At 49.4% G+C, this 22,643-nt stretch overlaps 1 protein-coding gene across 2 annotated transcripts in view; it reads right to left on the bottom strand.

The window, feature by feature from the left end:
- The window catches only part of Tbl1x (transducin beta like 1 X-linked), a 184,178-nt gene extending 168,432 nt beyond the window's left edge, over positions 1–15,746 (bottom strand). Inside the window, exon 1 of one of the 2 annotated variants that reach the window (XM_077107801.1) lies at positions 15,585–15,746. The gene's annotated coding sequence lies outside the window, so the exon portion shown is untranslated. Of the gene's footprint in view, positions 1–13,895; positions 14,016–15,584 lie in introns of those variants that run through there. The other variant, XM_077107800.1, reaches the window with a different exon arrangement.
- Positions 15,747–22,643: the final 6,897 nt, after the last annotated feature.

The raw sequence follows: 22,643 nt of genomic DNA on the forward strand, positions 1-22,643 counted from the left end.
TCCTGACTTTCCAGATGAAGAACTGGAGGCAGGGAGCCCACCCCACTGGCCTTCTGCTCCCCCTCCCTGCCCAGCCCTCTCCTGGGCAGTGGAAAGGGGGAGGCGAGATACGTCAATCCAGACTCACTATCTAGAAAGCTCCACCACACAGAGACTCCTTCCTGGAAACTTCTCTCTAAAATATCCAGAAAAGGGAGAGATGAGAGCCCCCCGATTGCCCATGGCTGAAGGAGGGCACAAGGGAGCAGAGACAGATGGCAATGGAGGACCACCTTATTGGGGAATTAAAACGATTTCAAGCTAGGTAATGGTGAGGTCGCCACAACTTGGAAATTTACTGTGCATTACCATTCACTTAAGATAGGTGACATGATGGCATCTCCTTTACACTTCACCACTGTTCAAGAAAAGTTCCAGGTGTAACTCTGTGACACAGCTCTTGCCTAGCATGCTCCAGGTCCTGGGTTCCATGCCCAGGACCAGAAAAAAGGAAACATGGTGGGGTGGGCGGGGGCTCCTATCAAATGAAACATTCAGGGAGATTCTGCCCCCCAGAAGGCAAAGCCAACATTCATGGCTAACCCAAATGAAACAAAGTAATACACAGCTTGCAGAGGAAATTAGTGCCCAGCCTGAATCTATAATGTATCCAGTTCCACTGTACAATTGTCAACAAGTGCCCAACCCCATCCCCCGGTGTGGACACAGAAATTCCACTCTGATGAACATCTGTGCCACCAGAAACCCATCCAGAAAAATACATGTCTTGTCCAAATATAGAAGGTGGAATGGAAAAGCAAACACAACCGGAAATTAGAGAACGCTGAACTTTACTTCTAGATAGAAGCCATGAACAGAGCCCCAAGTTCCCTTAAAGGGAGCGCCACCCTGAAAAACCAGAGGCCTGCCTTCCAACAGGCCCCTTGGCCGTGCCTCTCCGAGAGGGCAAAGAAACCGAAATTCAGGAAGGGCAACCTCCCCTGCCATTTGTACTTGCACCTGAATCCGTAAAAAACAAAACAGTCTCCTATTTCACCCAACTTTCTTGGAAACTTGTACAGAATGTTCAAAACATTACAAAATGCAACTAGGAGGCTGCTAACTGGGGGGTAGCGGGAAGCAGGGTGTAGCTCGGGTCAGGCAATTGCTAGCAAGTGTTAGGCCCCAGCAACTGCAAAAAGCAAAGCAAGAACTCCCGGACTCCTGGGTGGCTAGGAGCTGCAGCGACTGGGATAAAAAATGGAATGTTTCCATGAGCTGATCCCATTCTATATTTAGTTTGGGTACACTAATGTAATTAACTAGGGTTATATAATTTTGCTAGCTTCAGATTTCCAATTATAAAGCTTCACATACAATTATTGGAACTAAAATTGATTTGATTTTTATTTCCACGGAAAGACAAAGACAGCCCATTTTTATCACCCCAGCTTCTCAACGGGGAGTTAGCCGCCGGCTGGGTGTGCAGGATGGGAATGGCCCCCAAGAATGCTCTCTGCCCACTGGGTTCTATATTCCCTGAGGTTGCTGTGCTCAGATCTCATGTCCCGGTGGCTTGTCCCACTTGGTCTGACTGGTCCCCCCTTATTCCAGCCCTGCACTGTCCAGCCTCAGACTCCCAGAAAGTGAAGGGAGACGCCAGCCCCGCCTATGCACACCTCACGTCCTCTCAAACAAAATCAGTTCAGCTGTGGGCCTGGCTGGCAAATAGATGCAGAATGACCCCTGGCGTCACTTAGCAAAGACAAAAGAGGATCCAGATCCAGAGGTGTCCAGCCACCCGCCTGCAAGGTGAACTAAAGATCCACAGGAGGCACACCAGGCGATTCCCCCTTCCTCTTCCAGGGGGTGGGCAGTGGGGGGCACATGCAGCTTATTGCTGAATACTCTCTGCACCTGCCTTACACTTGGTTATAACTGTTAGGAGCTTAAAGGATCTCTGAACATTACTACAAAGAAAAGCAAGGCTTCCTTAAGTAGAGATAAATAACCAAAGGAAAAATGCGTGTCTGCACAGATGCGGAGGTGCCTTCATGACGTCTGCCAGAGGCGTCCCCTCAGTAGTGGAAGCCTGCAAGCACTCTTCCCTATGGACTCCCCGAAGTTACACTGGGAATTCCTATCTGCAGAGGGGAGAGAGAAACAGCCAGAACTACACCAGCCAGCACACACATACCAGAGCTAATTCAGCAATCCCTTCCAGTTAAACAAACAAGAAAGCAGGCCTGGAAATCCCAGAGCAACTTGAGGTGGACAGTCAAGGGTTTCATGAAAACTCAACCTCCAGCCCTTCTCGGCCAAGGGATCTGCAATTTAATCTTGATATGCATTAGCTTGATATGCATCCATACGCATTCACCCTCACACCCGCCATGCAGCATCAACTAAAATGAGCTTTACCATTTAAATGTGATAAATGAAAAAATAACTTTAATAGCAATCATGATGGATAAAACGCAGCGGGTGGGGGGCAAAAACATCAAACCAACAGCCAGACTTAGGACACCCAAGCACTGTCATCGGCACCCAATTCTGGCACTGTCTCCTCCCGTTTCCTTTTAAAGTCTGAACCACTTCTTCCACGCAATGCCTAACTCTCCAGAGCCCTGGAGGCATCTGTCAATAAAAGGAGCTGATTTATAAACACAATGAGGTAATTAGGAAAACACTGCAGAATCAGAAAGGCTTCAAAAGCTCCACACTCTTGCAAGGTTTCCTCGGGGCCCCTGCAACCAGATACTGTCATTGCCTTCTCAAATATTTTTTCAGCTTTAAAAACAAAGCAAAACCCACTCATCTAAAATGTGCAGGGTACACCCTGTCATTGAATGTTTTCTTCCCTAAAGAAAATCCCCACTCTTTACTCCTCCAGACCACAATCTAAACCTTCAATGGGGAGACCCTAAACAGGATTTCAGAGCACACACCTGTATCAATTCAACAAGTACAGCTCCCGTGCCCCCACCTGATTTATGAGCTCCTACAACACAACTGTTAGTGCGTTTTTCCCAGACTAAATTCAGTAGATATAAGCATTAGACTATTTTTAAATGAACCTTTTCACGGCTTCTTCCTGCATTCCAGTACATCTTGCTGGGCACCTGCCTGAGAGCATGAAACTCTGAGCGGCTTGGAAAACTAAAACCTGCAATGAGTCCTTTCTATCCCCTCCCCCTTCCCCAAATATGGGGACTGCTGTTTTAAAGGAAACAGCACGCCAGCCCCGTGAAATCCAGAGTTCCCAACATGTAGGGGGAGACGGACTTCCAGGGGCTTCTCCCCTGGTCCTCATCTGGTGGACAGTCATTTCCCTTGTGAGCAGAGCATAAGTGGTTACTGGCTCTTATTTTCACCAACTTCAGGGCTGGGTCCACCTCCAAGGTCACCGCTTCTGGCTAGTTTCTTTGTTTTTGTGTTTGTTTTGTTTCTTTGGTACCAGGGACTGAACTCGGGGGCACTTGATAACTGAGCCACGTCCCCAGGCCTATTTTGAATTTTACTTAGAGACAAGGTCTCACTGAGTTGCTTAGGTCCTCACCATCGCTGAGGCTGGCTTTGAACTCATGATCCTCCTGCCTCAGCCTCCCAAGCTTCTGGGATCACAGGTGTGCGTCTGGCTGGTTTTTGACCTATTAGAATACAGATCGTGGGTTACGGTTAAAAACTGGCATAGAATCAGCAGCAATATCCCAGAAACAAAACCCAAGGTGGTAGTTTTTTCATAGTCAAATTATGAATTAAAGCCAGCTGTAGTCCCAGCTACTTGGGTGAAAAGGATCCAAGTCGAAGGTCAGCCTCCACAACTTATGGAAACCCCGTCTCAAATTCTAAAAAAGAAAGGTCTGGGGATGTAGCTCGTTAGTACTGAAAAAAAAAAAAAATTAAGGTTTTAACTTGGGGTTCTTGAGTTTTTAACCAACATGGAATTGGCATTAAAACTGCCTGGTATTAAAATGTCTGATAAGAGGGGAGGGGGGTGTTGTGGTTCAGCAATAGAGGGCTTGCCTAGCATGCTTGAGGCCCAGGGTTCAATTCCCAGCACCACCAAATAAGTAAATAAGTGATAAAACTCTGGGAGAAAGAATTTATGGCAAAGACCCAAGTTTAATCCATTCCCCACATAAACAAATGGTGGGACCATGAGTTCCCTCCCTCCCTTGTTGGTTTTTGAAGTACAATCTGTAACTACAACACCACCTGGATTTTTATAGACCCTAGGAATTCTGTTTGCAGAGTGGCAGTATAGATTTCCACATCATGCGACTTTGGTGACATCTACTCAACTTCACTTCCCATCTTCAAACGGACATCAAGATGACACACTTCACAGAAGGCACCCAGAAGACCAGTGGGGACCCAGAATCACCTACAAGGCCGTGGAATTGGAAGCCGCGGGCAGGTGTGCCTCGTTCCTTCCAGTTCTTAGAGGGATTCATATGGTCTCACTGCATTTCAGTATTGGTTATTAAGGAGGTAAGGAAATAAAACGGCACCGCATTCAGTAAGCTTTTGTTGGTCTAAACTTCCACCAGGAAATCAAAATAGAAGTGCTTGCACAATCAAAGCGTGCCCCACACCTGCAGATGCTAAAGCCCGAGGTCACGAGCCAATCCTCAGCAGTACCGAGACAGGTTGTTTGAAAGGGGACCAGGGCCCCTCTGTTCCTAGCAATCCAGTTCTCAACCCACCTGGACCAGGTTTCACCCTCCTGGAGAACTGGGAACGCAATCTGGCTGGTGAGGGTCTCCCTGCCCCCTGCTTCTGTCCCCCTGCCAGAAGCTGGTGGCGAGGGTTCCAGAGGGAAGCAGTCAGTGCCAGCTATCCGGGGTCCTGTGGCAGGTTCCCAGCTCCAGGGAAGCAAGGGAAGGTTCCCGTTCTCTCCTAAGCATGGCAGCTACATCCATGACTGGAAAAATAGGCAGACACCCTGGTCAAGAATCAACACCGTGAATTTTGCCCTGAGCATCCTTTGCGCTTATTTTACAGCCTCTGGGAGACCAGAGACGCTAAGATACTCTCAAGAATTACTCAGAAACATCCCAGAGCCCAGAGAGTCTAAACCTTTTTTTATTTTAAAACCAAAATAAATAACTTACCAATGTTTACCAAAATAGTGCTTCTTTTAACCATGGGGGAAAAGATAATCTAAGCACAGAATGTAAATAACTGCCCATCATCTCAACATTTCATTGTTTTAGCCAGCTTTTTCACTGCTGTGACTAAAAGACCCCACCAGAACAACTGTAGAGGAGGAAAAGCTTACGTGGGAGCTCACAGTTTCAGAGGTCTCAGCCCACGGACAGACTCCATTCCTCGGGCTCAAGGTGAGGCAGGACATCACAGCGGTGCAGGAAAGCAGCCCACAGGACGATCAGAAGCAGACAAGAAGGCTACTTGCCAGACACAACTATATACCCCAAAGCCACGCCCCCAATGCCCACCTCCTCCAGCAACACCCCATCTGCCTCCAGTTACCACTCAGTTAATCTCTATCAGGTGATTAAATCACTGATTAGGTTAAGGCTCTCCAATCATTTCTCCTCTGAACCTTCTACTACGAGTAAGCTTTAGGGGAACACCTCACATGCAAACCATAACAATCATCCTTGGCCATAATCTTTTTTTTTTTTTTAAAAGGCGCACCTAACGTTTAAGTAGTGTCCATCAACCCTGGCAAAATCACCACACCTGGGAAGAGTTCGCCCAACCTCTCGCCTCTACTCGGGAAGACACGCCCAGATTACGTGACTTCATACAACCAGGCAGGACACCAAAGCGAGACTTCAGTTTCCAAACTGTCAGGACAAGGATTCTTCCAGAAAATATGCCATCTCTCACAAGATCAAGGTGGCTCCCGCCAGGCTGAGGCAGAAGGATCAAGAGTCTAAAGCCAGCCTCAGCAATGGCGAGGTGCTAAGCAACTCAGAGAGACCCTGTCTCTAAGTAAAACACAAAATAGGGCTGGGGCTGGGGCTCAGTGGTCAAGTGCACCTGAGTTCAATCCCCAGTACAAAAAAAAAAAAAAAAAAAAAAACCCAAGATTAGGGTTTCTCAAACACAGCAAGCGGCAGCCAGCTGTCCTCAACCTTGCTTTGGAGTACACCAAACGGAGGTTCACAACTAGCACCAAACACAAGGTTCCATTTTATTTCCCTGACAAATGAACAACTGGGTATCTTTGGTCTGGTTTATCTTCACAGGACTGACCTATGGGGAAAACTTCAAGGGCTCTTCAGTGTCCCTGCATCCTATTTTCAAAGCAAAAGCCATGACTTTGACCTTCTGATACCTTGTATATATGCACAGTCTCTGAAGGCCTGAGTAACAGTTTTTGGCAGTAGGTACAAAGATGTCCCAAGTCCAAAGATGTCCCAAGTCCATCAACCTGGAGGCAAGAATAAAGTCCAGCAAAAGAGGGGATCTTCATCAAACCCCCAGCTAAATTAAATGCCTGCAGCTGTTTCGCTCTGGTTTCTGGAACACAGCAAGCAGCAGCCAGCTGTCCGCAACCTGGCTTTGGAGCACACCCAGGGCTCACAGCTTGCCTTTCCAGGGAAAGTGCTTTGGCCACAGAATGCTAAAGCAGAAAGTTTGCATGTCGTCAACAGGAGGGTCACGGAAACTGCTGGAAGAGTGGGGGATTCCCCATGGGGCACTTCATAAAGTGCAGGTGTTCTGCAGAAAGGGTGACTGCGGAAGAAGGGATGCTGTCTTTGGGGTGCTGGGATTTTCTCTATCCCCATGGTGGTGGCAGACCTAAAAACCTTGCCTAGGCTAACACTCATAAAAATCATAAGCCCCAAAGGAAAGCTGTCGATTTCACCACACAGCAATTACCAAAGCTATTCCCATGGACTGTAATTACATAGGTGGGATCCTACATGTATGTTTAAATATACTTCTAAATATAGGACCAGCCCGGGAACTTAAGGGGTGGGGGAGGGAAAAGATAAAGCAGCCAACAGGCACAGTGACCTACACCTGTAATTCCAGCAGCCCAGGAGGCTGAGGCTGAGGCACGAGGATCCCGAGTTCAAAGCCAGCTTCAGCAACTTAGCAAATGTAGCTTCATGGTTAAGCACCCCTGGGTTCAATCAGTATCAATTTTTTGGTACTGGGGAGCACCCAAAAAATAAATAAATAAATGGAATTGCTAGAGACCATCATTACCAATGAAGATAAAACTCAGATCCCGTTCCTGAATTCAGAAATAGAGGGAAACAGAAGCATTTTGAACGCCAAGCGTTATCCAATAATTCCATCTCCTTTAACACGAGAACCCTGAGTGAATTTCTCCCTCCCTCTGCCTCCCTTTCTCCCCCTAAGAAAACTAATGCTGGAGGAGTTCACCAATTTGCCCCCAGGTGCTCTCAGTAACTACATCTGACTGCAAAGCACGTTCCCTCGGGACACTGATCACCCATCCAGCAGAAGGGCAAAACCCCTTGGTCAGGCTGGGTTTGGGGCTCACTAGGAGTTGGGGGCTGGCTCAGGATGACTGGAGCCCACGGCAGAACCCCACTCTGGACACCCCTTCCCTATGCACATTTATAAAACCCAGGTCCACTCGCAGCTGTCCAAAACACCTGCTCACTCAACCACCCCACCAGCTGTCGCAGAGACAGGGGCAGAAGCAGCAACCCCCAAGTCCAGCAAGCAGCGAAAACTGCAGACAACTGCTGCTGACCTGCACCCTCTTCCTCAGTCACCCTGTGCCGGGTGAGACTCCAAGGTGACCCTGGTGTCACTGAGTGCAGAGGGGGTCTGCATCAACACCCAAAGGCACAAGCAGACCTAGTCAATCTAAGATGACCTCAGTCAAATCAAAAGGAAGACGCTGGCCACCGTGCACTTGAACTTGGGCTTCACTGTACTTGTGTCCAGACAGAGCTGAAGAGACCAGCAGCCCCTTCCCCCTACACCTAGCGGCTTTATTTCTAATCAGTCATTCTTCAAAGCTCTTCTCCAACCTCTTCCCCTCCCTTACTCCCGTGAGCACCTGAAACTTATTGTATCAGCACCTATTGAGACTTGTTTCCTAATACGCTACCCGCCCCCAATACTTGCACACTTTGAAAACTATGGAACTTGATATATATATCTATTTCTCCTTTTGGTATCCTCCTCCCCCACAGAACCTTGACCAAAACAGATCTGTACCGTTGATTATATAACTCAAGGTTACCACTTCTTGGTACTATTAACACTGAAGGCTGAATCATCCAGTGATGGGGGCTGACTTGGGCCCCTCACTGTAGAGTTAGACCATTTTTCTGTGGCTATAACAAATGATACCTAAAGCTGGGTACTTTATAGATTTACTTAGCTCACAGTTCCGCAAGTCCCAGGTCAGGCTGCCAGCCCTCTGCCTGGCTGTGGCGAGGGCCTCCTGGCTACATCACAACATGACAGTGGACTAGGGCAGCAGGATGGGAGGTGTCCAGGAGGAAGAGATCCCACGGCCAGACAGGAAGTCGGAGAGATTCAGGGCCAGGCTTGCTCCTCAGAAGAGCTTGCTCTCACTCACTGTACCAGACGGACGGGCAAGACTGCCTTCCAAAGGCGATGCCCTCTGACCTAATTACACTGCACTAGGTGCCACCTGTTAAAGGTGCCACTTCTCAACACCACCTCACCAGGGACCAAGCTGCCAGTCCATGAAGCTCTGTGGGAGACACTTAGGTTGTTTCCAAACCGTAGTTCCCGGGTCCCGGCATCCACTAATCTCCAGGAACGCCTTGCCCACCGTGCCAACACATAATGTCTCCACGTACTGGCAAAGTTGTGCCCTCGGCGAGGGGCACAACGGCCCCAACTGAGCACAAATCCCAGCCCACGATGCTGAAGACACCATATCAACATTCTCCACGTTCATTTTTAAGATTTTTCCCTTTTTTCCCCCCTGAACACACGTCATACCCCACATCTTGATCTCTCCATTCTCAATGGCCAGGAACAAACTTAAGAAAGCAAAGGAAATGGCACCCAACTACCTTGGATTAAAAAAACAAAAAACAAAAAAAAAAACAAAAAAAACTCTTCCGTTTTTAATTTTTAAATTCGGTCCAATTCTGTTGTTGTTGTTATTTTGTTTGTAATAGGTGCCAGAGATTGAACTCAGAGTACTTGACCACGGTGCCCCATCCCCAGCCCTAGTTTGTATTTTATTTAGAGACAGGGTCTCACCGAGTTGCTTAGTCCTGGATGTTGCTGAGGCCGGCCTCCAACTTATCATCCTCCTACTTCAGCCTCCCAGGCTGCTGGGATTACAGTTGTGTGTCATTGTGCCCGGCCCAATTCTGTTTCTTAATGGTTTCCAATTCACTTCCAGCAGGCAGGGAAGCCCCATGAATATCTGAAAGCACGGATAACGGACAGAAGGGCCATGCAGGAGGCTCGCTGGCCCAGCAGCAGCCTGGCTAGGCACTCCTTCATGGCTACATTGTCCCCTGAGACTGTCAACTCCTGTTCTCAGGCACCGGCTCTCGCTGACCTTTGGACACACGTCAACTTTTTCCAGTCCCTTCCCACATCCAGCTTTTATTGTGGTTCTCACTTGTGCTGATCTGGCCAGATGGGTCCATCTGGGCAAGGCCGGCAGTGAAGGGCAGGAAGGAGGGAAGGGGTGAAGGAGGGCAGGGCGGAGGGGAAACTTTGCCTCCAGTCTCCGGCTTAAGAGGCCAGTTATTTCCTTCAGGCTAAAAATAGTTATGGAAAAAAAAAAAAAGTTTATCTTTCCAGTGTTTAAAAAAAAAATGTGTTTACAGAATGAGTCGAGTCGTGCTTCCTGATTGGAACTATTTTTTAAACATAATTGCTGGTGAAAGATTAACAATTTATTGCATGTGGCGTACTACACTTTTTTTTCTCCTTCATGGAGGGAAATGTCGGGAAACCAAAGTAGGATGGTCTTGCCTCACTCATTACAATGTCACAGTCACAGCCTACTGTGGGATCCTGACCCCATGGGACATGGGCAAGGGGAGCCCTGGGGCTTGGTGAGCTGCTCTGCTCCCCAACGGGTAATGGAAAGGGACCTGAACTGGGGCACTGGGGTTCCCCTGCAGGTGGCTCTTCTGAGCCTGGCCTCCCTCCAGAAGGACCCTGTTACATCCCCCAGAAGAGAGCCCTGGGCATCCAGGTCTGCAAGGCCCGAACCAGAGTCCCAACAAAAAGCAAAGGCACAGCAGAAAGGGGACAGGGCAGTACTCAGAGAGGACATCTTTGACAGACCAAGTTAGATTTCTTCCTCCATCTCCTTCACAAATTTCTAATCCAAAGCTATAAAAATGCACAGAACAACACAAAAAAAAACATCAAATGAGCGACAAAACACTGACGTGAGGGTCCAGCACCCAGGGCAACAGCTGACAGCTTTGTTCGAGTTTTCTGTTTGTTTCATTATATTTTAAATAATTTTGACTCTTGCAACACTCACTTTTGGAAGGATTCTTTTTCATTAGCCTTTTAATAGGGAAGATGTCAACCTCAAGAGATTCAACCTTCATCTGGGTACTTATAGGAGCCCCAGGTACCCAGAGCCAGCGAGAACTTGAAAATGTCAAATGCAATTCAGCACAGGACCCTCACCGACTGCAGCTGGACAAGAGCCTTCCAATTATACCACGTGGTGTGTTCACTGCAGTCCCCTCAGGTGGGCCGTGTGGGGACTGGCGGGATCACTTTTCAGACAGGGAACCCCCTGCCTGGCCCAAAGTTAAACACTCACTAGGGGTTTCATGTTTCTCGTTTTCTAACTGGAAGCTGGCCCTGTGCACCCCAATCTAAAACTAACACTATTAATTTCAGGTTAAGACATGGCCTCTTTTTTTTTTTTTAATAAGAGTTTATTTAAACTTGAATGCCTCTCCCCTCCACCCAAGAAGTACACCCACCTCCTTTCTTTCCTGAACCTTCACTCACTTCATTGACTACAGAGCAGTACCTGCTTCAAAACTTTTGCACTACTGAATACAGTGGCCACTTTCCACACATCATTGAGTACATGAAATACACTTAGGGCAAATGATAGGACTTATTTTTAGTGAATTTAAGTCTAAACAGAAATGTCTGGCTTAGTGGCTACCATATCCAATGGCATGGCTACAGAAGAAAGTAATCACCGTCAGAGAGTATACACAGATTTCTACCCACAGTCAGTATAGATTCTCACATGTGTGTAATTTATAGATTTTTGCCTCCTATTATGGAAATCCACACCAGACAGGAAGGCAAAGTAACACCAAGTTTCAGAGTTGGGCTAGGGGAACCACCCAATCTTCCCTCCCCCTCTGCTATGAGTGAGCATGTCATTTAATGGCTATAAGGGTTAGTGTCCTCAGCTGCAGAATGGAAACAATAATTGCTATCCATAGAGAGCCAAGTGCCTGCAAAATCCTCAGTTCAGGACAGTGGAGTTATATAAGGACAATTGTTCTATTTGTGCAAGAACAATTAAAATTTGCAAGAGGCTTTATACTTTCAAAAACTTAACACAAGCATTCTCTTTGGGCCCTTGCATTACCCAGAGAGGACCACTCTGCTAGTAATCCTGTTCATTTTTACACTTAGAAAATGATTCCCAGGAACGTTGCAGAAGTTCAAGGTCAAACAACCCATCAGCATGGTGGGCCCTGTCAAGAGTTCAGGCCAAGTGGAAATAATCCGCATGCTGACATCACCAGTCAGGATGAGGACAAACTCAGGGCTTCTATTCAGCATTCTGTTGGCCACAGAGCTGGTAGAAACTTTCCTAACCACCCAGGAAGGCAGACTCATGATGCCATCCCACAGACTTCAAACACTGAGGCTGTGCTAGATAGTAGGACTCAATACACCCCAGTGCCGACACCTCCAAATGGTATCCAGATTCAGTCCATTACAACACTTCTAGTACTAGTGTGAGAGTCTGGGAGGATTGGGGATCCATGCATGAAAAGCAAAGGATGGAACTCATGGAACCCTCAATAAAAGAACAGTCAGAGCCAGCACCTGAGGATGCTGGTAGCACACACCCACTCCCATTCACAGTGACCCAAATGGCAGCTTTGCCATGTCTTGGTATTCCCCCAGCAGCTAGTCAACACACTTTTGAATGAACACCTGTCCATCAACATAAAAAAGAGAAAGTTATGTTCTTACTAAGATGACCTAGAGTACAATCAGTGATATTGATACAATTGATAAAAAGAAAACCTCCAGATTTTGAAACTTTCACCTCTGAGTGCACACACAACAAAGTGATTACTCCGTCTTTCCAAGCAGTACTGGCAAACTGATCTCCTCTGAGTCCATCAAGCACGGTGGGGTGGGGAGGATGACCTCACTACACCCCAAATTCCCCATCTGGGTCCCACAGGTGTGTGCTTGACTAAAGAAAGGCTGGAGTCGCCTTTAGGAGCCATTTGAATATGTAGCTCAAGTACCAGATGAACTTTTTAATTAATCACCCGACTGGGTGGCTTCCCCCCAAAATATGCAGCACCTGAGACAAGAACACCCTTTAAAATAAAAGGGTCATACAAACGTCTTAATAGTTCCATACTAAACAGTCTCCTTTTCTTCTTCTTCTTTTTTTTTTTTTAATTGTGTCTTTTCTAAGAATGAGTTGTAACCTTTTTCTAAGAGCCATTTCCTACCCCCAAGCCACCGGAGCCAAGGACCTTACCGGGCACTCCCCTCCTCCCCCTCCCCTCCTAGAGACCCGCCCCCTTCTCATCCAGCATAAACCAGGGGCTCACTGGGGCGGCGTGTCAAGAGAGGAAAACACGCAGAAGTCATGTCAAGCCACACGACAAGGCAACGCAGAACACTTGCACATGCATGTGGGGGGCGTTCTAGGTCTTGCTCCACGACACCATCAACTCAAAAAGAAACACGCCGGACCTTAACTTTGTGGAATTTCCAATGCAGTTGGCTTGGAGAACGCCAGGCCTTGCAAAGAGCGAGCCGGCACCCCCACCCCGAGCCTGACGGCGCACTAGCGACGCACGTGAAATCCAGGCCCTATCCAGGCCCTGTCCCATCGCAGGCGGGCCTCGGGCGACCCAAAGTTGTGTTAACGCGGTTACCACCAACTCCCTAAGGCGCAGCCCCACACACACTCTGAGCTCCCGCACCTCCTCCAGGATGCCCCTGGGGAGCAGGGAAGGGCTGCAAACGAGAGGACACCACCCGCGCCCCCAACCCGGAGCAACAGGTCTACCCCCTTCCCAGGCCGCGCTCTGCAGACCCTCTCCCGTCCAAGGACGCTCCCTTCCACCCAGGTCGCCGCCAATCGGGTCCCCGCGCTGGGACCTGGAGTGGGGGCGGGGAGGGGAGCCCCGACTTCCTTGACAGTTCCTGCGCCTCCCAAACTGAGCAGACGCGGGGCCCGGGCCGCCTGGCCCGCCACTCACTCCTCTGCGCGCCGCCGCGCTTCCACCCGGTTCCGGGAGGGCCGGCAGCGCCCCGGGATGAATGGGGGTCCCCTCCCCCACGGGGAATCCCGCCCCGGCCCCCGGCCCCCCGGCGGCACCGGGCTGCCCCGCCGTTGCCCAGGAGCCAAAGACAAAGGGGCAACGGGGCAGAAATGCTGCGCTTTCCCAAACTTGCTGGCCACCTCCCCCTCCCAAAACAAAGGCGCACCCCCAGCCTCCGCCCGCGCCCCACGAGCCCGGACTCCGGGGTCGGCCACACCGGGGTATTGTTCAGCTCCGGGGAGTGCACCGCGCCCCCACCCCGGGCCGGGCACACTTGGGGACCTGCCCCCCGGGAGCCCCAGGCGCGGGGGGGGGAGGGTGCGGGCGCCCTTGCAGCGGGCCCAAGCCCCCGGCCGGGCGATCGCCGCGCCCCTCGGCCCGAGAAGTTTGCGCCCCCGCCCCGGACGGCGCCGGCCGCCAGCCCCGCGCACTCACCTCGCCGCCCGCAGCGCAACTTGTGGCCGCGCCGGGCCGCGCCGTACCTCCCTCGGCCGGCCGTCGCCGAGCCCGGGCCGTGCCGCGGCCGACCAGGGCCCGGCGCCCCGGAGCAGCCGAGCGCCGCCCCCGGGCCGCCCCCGCCCGCCGCCGCCGAGTCCCCGAGAGGGCGCGGGCGCTGGAAAGTTTCGGTGCCGAATGGCGGCCGGAGGGCGCTGCGGCGGCGGCGGCGGCGGGGCGGGGGCGCTGGCGGCTCCTCGCTCCCGAGCGCGGAGAGTGGGGGGGCTGGGGCGGGAGCGGCGGCGGCGGCGGCGGCAGAGGGCGGGACGGCGGGAGGGACCGGCACGGGCAGTGACCTCCGGGGGGAGCGGCCGCGAGCGCGCCGACCCCGGCCGGGAGGACTGCCGCGGGTCGCCTCGGCTCGACCCTCCCCCACGGCCTGGGGGGGCGCACCCCCAGCCCTTTCCCTCCCCCACCGGAGGGGGAGGGGAACCCGCGTCCCAGGCGGCCCCTCCCCTGCACAGGGGGGGGCGAGTCCCAAACCAGCAGCCCCTCCCCCCCCCCCCCGAGCGGTGGGGACTCCAGGCCTGCCCCTCCCCCCACGACTCCCCAGGAGGATCTGCGCCCCCACCTTATCGCTCGATGGGGGGGACCTGCACCCCCACACAGTTTCTCACCCCAAGCCTTACCACCCCACGCCTAGGGTGGGGAAAACCCAGGCCTCTCTCTTCTTGCTCTGAGCCCTGTCCCTCACCCGTGGGGAGGACAGCAGGACTCGGGGGAACCTAGGCCTAGACCCCACCCAGTGCGAACCGAGCCGTTCTACTACTGTATTAAGAGGCTGGGCACCCGGGCCACCCCCACGGTTCCCAGTTTGGGGGACGGGGACCTGGGCCACGCTACTGTTACCCTCCCCCACCTCCAAAAGAAGCCGCCCAGCTGCCCCAACAGAACCCCCTGCAACCTGCCTGAGGGTCCGTCGGTCTCAAAATGGTTTACCCCCCACGCCCAAAATTGGGGACTCAGAAGGAGCCGGGACCTTTGCAAAATACCTCCCTGGGAGAAAAGCCAGAAACACGTGAGGGAAGTCTCAAGACACCCCAGTGGGTGCCAGAAGCTAAGGTGGAAGCGGGCGAGGAAGGGGTGACTGGGGGTACCCTAGCCCTGGGATCTCCACGCCCGTGCCCCCACCTCCAGGCCTCCGACCCCGGGCATTTGCAAAGTGTTTTCTGTGGCCAGGCTTCTAGGGCCCAGCCCTGGTGCGCCAGACTCCAGCGCTCCTTCCTCCTCTCCACGTTGGGGCCGACTCCCCACCACTCCCGGCCTTAATTCAAGTCAAACAGATATCCGCTCCCCCTCCCCGGCACCTCTGGTGTCTGCCTCTTTGAATATTTTTTAAGTAAGTTTGCCCCTCCCTTTGGTATGCAATGAGCTTCGTGTTAAGAGCCCAGTACACTCAGCCATTTAAGCTCTAACCTCACTTGCTCCTTCCTTGAACACTAGACCATTTGTTGTTCTGGTTGTTGGGGGAGGGGGGACCCGAGATGAGTTTTTAAGGGGCCGGTCCTCCATCAGAAAGGCGGACCTAAAAAAAATCACCCTGCAAAATACTGCTGTAAAGCGTCCATGATGTAAAACGACTGCTGCGACACCATTATTAGAGCACATCAATAAAAAATACACACTTACACAGTCTCCATAATTGTGAATCAGCAGAATAGATTGTGTCTTATTACGTATCAGCTGCCATTGAAGACCCCCCAAAAGGACTTGGTGGGGCCTTCCCTGGAGCCTGCCCTCCGTTGCTCCCGGGCTCCCTGGGCTTGTGCAGACTGAGGCTGAGGTATTACATGCAATCGAAAAACGGAGGGTGCAAGAGACAAACCCGAGCGAGCTCATGATGCAACCCTGTCCCGGTTACACGTGCTTCCCTTCCCCCCACCGCCTGCTGGTGGGAGCGCTGCGTTTTTTCCGCCTGTAGGGTCACATTGTGGTTGATTGATTCTCCTTTCGCCTTGCTCAGTCATTCAGATTTGGAAAGTAAATAACAAGTTGACATCATTACAGCTCTCGGCTTTACGGGGACTCGGCCCTCGGTTACCGCACACTCCTGAGTAGCCGCGCACCACCAAACCACTCCCAGCCTCCCAGCCCTGCTTAGAAAAGCCGAGCCAAACTCCGGTTAAAGAGCCCCTTTGTGTGTTTCTGAGACTTGGCAGATGCCAATCATTTTAAGTTTGGGAAGGTGGTGGAAATCCTCACCCTCCAACGAGGGCCGGGTGTGACCAGGTCTTGCATTCAGTCTTTCCTAACTCACAGGGAGAGACAGTTCAGAATCCATCTTGCCTGTTTGGTAATATACAATAAACCCAAAGGTTATGGGGTGTTAAAAGACAAGGGCAGGGCGGGGTGGCGGTGTCGTGCGGCCCTAGAGCATTTGCCTAGCATGTCCAAGGCTCTGGGTTCGAGCCTTGGCACCAGAAAATAAATTTTAAAAAGTCAAAGGCTTTTATCAAAGATTCATAGCCCCCTCAAGGGACTTTGTAAGTCCTAAAAAAGGAAAAGAGAACCCCTTACGTTCATCACAAAATCACCAAAATTTCTCTTTCTGAAGTGCTAAATGGATGGTCAGTTAGACCATTAAATTTGAGTGATGTCTTCAAGTGTGCGTGCAGAAGGTGGGGAAAGGCAAGGAAATGAAGTAAATTGGGAAGGAGAGGGTGCACTTGTGGAGAAGTGAGGAGCAAGGATTTCCACATATGCCCACCGTGTGTGTGTGTGTGTGTGTGTGTGTGTGTGTGTGTGTGTGTTTTCTGAACTTTATTTGCAGTTGCTATCCTTGGTGGAAGGCAGAATACAGTAATTTGCTTGCAAGAAGTGCCATTAACATTCCCCCACCCCAACCCAAGCAGAACCCAAAAAATTTAATTACAAGGCAGTGAGAACCCACAATAAACATATCCTCACTTTTTTGACAAAGGATCAAAGGCCACTTGACCTTTTTAACAAATGATGCTGGAATAACTGAACATCCATATAAAAACAAAAGAACTAGAAAGGAAGGAGGGAGGGAGAGAGGGAATCTAGACACAGACCATATAATTTCATAAAAGTCAACTCGAAATTGACTGTAGACCTAATGTAGAAGGTAAAGGTGTAAATCTCCCAGAAGACAACATAGAAAAATCTAGATGATATCTAGAGATTCATTGTGAATCTGACAACAACACCAAAAGCTTGATCCATGAAGAAAAATAATTAAAAAAATAAGTTGGATCCCATTAAAACTTTAAAAATCTGCAAAAGGTATTAAGAGAATGAAAGAACCTCAACTGGGAGAAAATATTTGCAAAATCCATCTCTGACAAAGGGTTGTATTCAAAATATGCAAAGAACTCTTAAAGTTCCACAGTAAGAAAATAACCCAATTAATGTGCTAAAGTTGGGGCTATCACACTGAAGAGATAGGGCAAGGATGCTGAGCACCATGTATCATTAGGGAAATGATAAAATAACCAGATCTCTCTCCCCTCTCTCTCTCTCTCTCTCTCTCTCTCTCTCTCTCACATACACACACACACACACACACACACACACACACACACACACACACTTGGCTAAAATACAAAACCTAACAATTCCAAAAGCAGACAGTGAACAGAAAAATAGGAAGTTGTATTATTGCTAATGGAAATGCAAAATTGTATAACTACTTCAGAAGGCAGTTTGGGAGTTTCTGGCAAAGTTAAACAGTCTTGTCATACAGTCAGGCTCCTTGCTATTTATCCAACTAAGGTGAATATACATCCACCCAAAACTTGCACAGGAATATTTATAACAGCTTTATGCATGGTTATCAAAAACTAAACACAAATCAGATGCCCTTTAGCAAGTGAGCAGATAAAGAAACTGTGGCTCTTCCGTACAATGGAATACTATTGTGTGATTAAAAAAAAAATTATTAAGCCATGAAAAGCCATGGAGGAACCTCAGCCGTGTATTGCTAAATGAAAGGAGATGGTCTCCTGCAATATGATTCCAAACATAGGGCATGACATTCTGTAACGCAATAAAACAATACAAACAAGGCTGGGACTGTAGCTCGGTGGTAGAGAGCTTGCCTGGCCTGTGTGAGGCTCTGAGTTCCATCACCAGTAATGTAAAATCAAAAACTAGTGGCTGGCCGTGGTGGCACACACCTGTAATCCCAGCGGCTCGGGAGGATTGCAAATTCAAAGCTAGCTTCAGCAATTTAGTGAGACCCTAAACAACTTAGTGAGACCCTGTCTCTAAATAAAATATAAAAAAGGGCTGAGAATGTGGATGAGTGATTAAGTGTCCCCTGTGTTCAATCCCTGGTACCCCCCCACCCCCCCAAAAAAGGCAAAAACTAGTGAAACAATGAGATGAATGGCAGCCAGGTGTTTGGGGCCAGGGGGATGACTAGGTCGAGCACAGAGGGTTTTAGGACGATTAACTTATTTCATATGATATTTCAATGGTAGATACATGTTATTACATATTTGTTAAAACGCATAGAATTGCCAGGTGATATGGCATGCACCTGCAGTCCAAGTACTCAGGAGGCTGAAATCAGAGAATCATTTCAGCCCAACAAGTTCAAGACCCACCTGGGCAAAATATTAAGACCCCCATCTGGAGGGCAGAGAAGAATAAATTTTAAAACCCCATAGACTGTACAACACAAAGACTCAACCCTAAAATAAACTATGGACTGCAGTCAATAAGAATTTATCAATACTTGTTCAGTAATTGTAAAAAAATGTCCCACCCTAACTTAATGTGAATAATACCAGAAGCTGAAGGTGGGATAATATCAGAACGCTATATTCTTAGTGTCTCTGTAAATCTAAAACTGTTCTTAAAATACCAGGTACAGTGGTGAACACCTATAGTCCAGCTACTTAAGAGGCTGAGACAGGAAGTTTGCTTAAGCCCAGGAATAGAGTCAAGCTTGAATGATATAGCCAGATCCTGTCTCAAATTTTTTAAAAAAGTTTTCAAAAATGTAGTATGTCATTTTTTTTGTTTTTCAAAACAAAAAGGTACTAAATGTCTCATGAGGCTTAAGGCCCCCCCCCTTTTTTATTTTTTATTTTTTTTGTTTGAACTGGGAATTGAACCTAGGGGCACTTAACCACTGAGTCACATCCCCAGACCTTTAATTTTTATTTTGAGAAAGGGTCTCACTAAGTTGCTTAGGGCCTCACTATGTTGTTGAGGCTGGACTCAAACTTGCAATCCTCCTGCCTTAGCCTCTAAAGGTATTTCTTTAGAATGTGCCATCATGCCTGGCTTAATGTCCTATTTTTGTTGAACTTAGTCTAATTCTTCCATGCTCGTCTGATTTTGAAAGACTCCTGACCCTTAGGCCAATATTTGCTTCTGTGACTGACTTGTTCAGAAAGCCCTTCCAAGGATTGACCCAAACTTCGGGTATCTACTTGCCTTTGTATTAAATTACAACCTCAGTGCTTACCCCTTTTCTTTTCTATTTTACCAACTAGACATCAGTTGGGTGCATGTCATCCTTTTTAAAAAGAGATAGAATCTTTCACCAATGCATCCTGTGACATACCTGTTTTACCACTCCAAGGAAAGAACAGATAGTCCAAATAGGTCCTCAGGTGCAAATGGAAACGCCAAAGCAAAGTCCAAAATTATCTTAAAAGGTAATGTAATTCACTACCTTTGAGTTTCAGGGAGTGCCAAAAATGCAGTCATCAAGATACACAATACCGTGATTCCTTCCCAGTCCTGGCGATGATACCCAGGGAATCCACATCCAGCCAAAGAGTGTGTCTCTGGGCTACACACCAGCCCATATAATGCCATACCTTAAAAATAAAAGTGAAAGGGAGACACTCCAGTGTGAACAAAATATTAAAATGTTACAAAGACGGGGTCTGATCCAGCTTTTCTTACCTAGGCCAGTCCCGGTTCTGCTGGGGATGTCTTCCAAGCTCTGTGAAGGAGGAGTCACCAAGAAACCACGGTTACCTGCCCTTAGGGAGCTTTGGTTTTAGGAATCTGCAAACATTTACCCAGATCCCTGAAAGCAATGGCCCATGGATACCATGGCACGACTAAATACTTACTCTCTGGTCTGATATAGAAAAAGTTTGCTGCTGAGCACATTGGCTCATGCCTGTAATCCCAGCTGCTCAGGGGGCTGAGGCAGGAGCATCTCAAGTCTGAGGCCAGACCAAGCAACTTAGATAGACCCTGCCTCAAAAGAATATAGAAAGAACTAGGGAGCAGATCAGCCCAGCTGGCCTGAAGCCCGGGGTTCCCCCCAGTACGAAGGAAGGAAGGAAGGAGGGAGGGAGGGAGGGAGGGAGGGAAGGAAGGAAGGAAGGAAGGAAGGAAGGAAGCAAGGAAGGAAGTAAGGAAGGAAGGAAGGGGGTGCTGATCCTTGATAGATCATTTAATGTTTGGGCCATGGGTTGCCCAGATATGGGACGGAACAGTCCACAGGGCTGTTTCCAGCAGAGGTTAGCATTTGAACTGATGGACGGATAAATCCTGTGAAATCGATCAACCTGTTGAGCAGCTGGACAGACTGAGATGAAGGAGGTTTGGCTTCACTGACCGCTGGAGCTGCACCCAGTGTCTTCTGCACTCAGGAGGTCCTTGTCCCCGAGCCGGCACATCCACCCAGGAGCCTGCACCATCAGTTCTCCTCTCCCAGCTTTTGAACCAAGCCACCAGCCTCACCAGCTCCCAGCTCACAGACAGAAGACTGTGGGAGTGCTTGGCCTCCATCACCTCGCGAAGCAGAACCTGGGCATCCATCTCCTTGAATCCGTCTGTCTCTGCCTCTCCTCCGTCACTGTCCCTCTCTTATCTCTCTGTACATCTATCTACTGGCTCTCCTCCTCTGGAGGAACTGACGGATCCGCTGGGCTGATATCAGGAGGAGCACACCCCTTCTCAGCTCTTGTCTTCTACCTTTAAAGATCCTATGTAACTCAGGATATATAAGCTGCATGCTAGGGGTTTGAAAGGGGTTGCTGCCCCCAATTAATGCAGGAGTTTAATCCTCAAAGCCATACATCAACAGCATTAAGAGAATGGAAATTGAACCCCACTTTATTTTCTAGAGGTGGGGCCTGTGGTTTAGATAAAGTCACTAGAGTAGAACAGTCATGATTGACTCCTGGTGACTTCATAAGAAGAGAAAGAGAGAGAGAGACCCAAGAAGACACACGTGTGCGCACACACACACACACACACACACACACAAATACACTCCCACCATGATCTGACACTGTGAAAGGGAACCTACAGAGATATGCTGTTTGGACTCCCAGCCTGCAGAACTAGGAGCTATATAAACCTTCTTTCTTGATAAAGTAGTCTGCCTCAGGAATAGCATTATAGTCATGAAAACTGACCAATACATTGTATAATGCAGGATCATTTGTTGCCAATTTCTTCCTTTTAGCTACATCTGCAAAGTCCCTTTTACCATGGGAAGTAAAAGAAGTGACATCTTCAGAGGCTTCAAGGGAATAGGGCATGGATCTGTTTAGGGGATCATATTCTGCCTTCCACAGTGGCCTTACAGAATGTCTCACTAAATGTGAGCAGAAGGGACACAAATCTGATTCTTCTGATTCCAAAACCTATGGTAGGCAACACCTACCGTGTTGTGGATGTTGCCTCTTAAAAACTCCAGGACCCATCTCTCTCCATGAAACAAACCTAAAACCCAGAAAAACCAAAAACTGCTCTGTGTTTACTCAAAACGCACAAGACAGGCAAGAGCTCCAGGGTTTTTCCCCCCTAAATAACACCTGGCTGTTACCTACAGAGACAGAGGGGATGATAAGTTTCAAAAGGCCATTCTCCTCCTGCCTTTCCCAATTTCGTGGTAAGGAGTTGGGGCTGTCTTCCCCTGTGTTTCCACTCTGCAGCTCCTATCTAACTCTCTGGAGAGAAGGAGCTCGGGAGAAAGAATGACTTTATAAATAGTTCCTGCCCAAAAATCATCTCCCACACAGTCAGCTCGACACCACGCTGACAAAGAGAATCCTTCAAGAGGCACCGGGGAAACTTACCTGGGAGCCGAACGCTGTGTTTTTCTCCAAGGCCTTTGTCAGAAAGCCACTTAGATGTGGTTGCTCTTCCGAGGACGTCAGCAGCCATTTGACAAGATCACATGTACAGGTCCTGTGCACATGGACCCCACAAGCTCACGGCTACCCAGGCCCCCAGGCGACAGGAAGCCCGGCTTCTCACCACAACCTGCCCCCAGCCTGTGCTCCTGGCTGCACCTGTCTCTATTTATAAAGTGCTGTTCTTTTCTTTTTTGGTGCTAAGGACTGAACCCAGGGCCTCAGGCATGCCAAGCACCCCACTTTACCCCTGCTCTGCACCCCCAGACTGAAAGGCATTCTTCAACAGGCAAAGGGACTGGGACAGAGAGCAGATCTTGACTGCAGGGCTCAGGGTGGTTGGGAATGAGGGGTCCTGGGGGTGCTTTGCTGATGAGACCTTGGTGTCTTTTGCTGTTGTCACAGCAGTGCTGGGGATCCCACGGGGCGCCACACACCCGCTGGCCAAGCGCTCTGCCTACCGCCAAGCTGCACTCCGGCGGCCCCCGTGGTGTATTTTGATGGTGGTTCTGGTTCAAGGCCACAGATTTGTTGAAATCCATAGACTGAGCTTCAGTGAGAACTGAATTATACCTGCACGAACTTGAATGTGAAAAAAGAAAGGGGG

The sequence above is a fragment of the Callospermophilus lateralis genome, chromosome Y (assembly GCF_048772815.1).
Source record: "Callospermophilus lateralis isolate mCalLat2 chromosome Y, mCalLat2.hap1, whole genome shotgun sequence".
NCBI classification, from domain to species: domain Eukaryota; kingdom Metazoa; phylum Chordata; class Mammalia; order Rodentia; family Sciuridae; genus Callospermophilus; species Callospermophilus lateralis.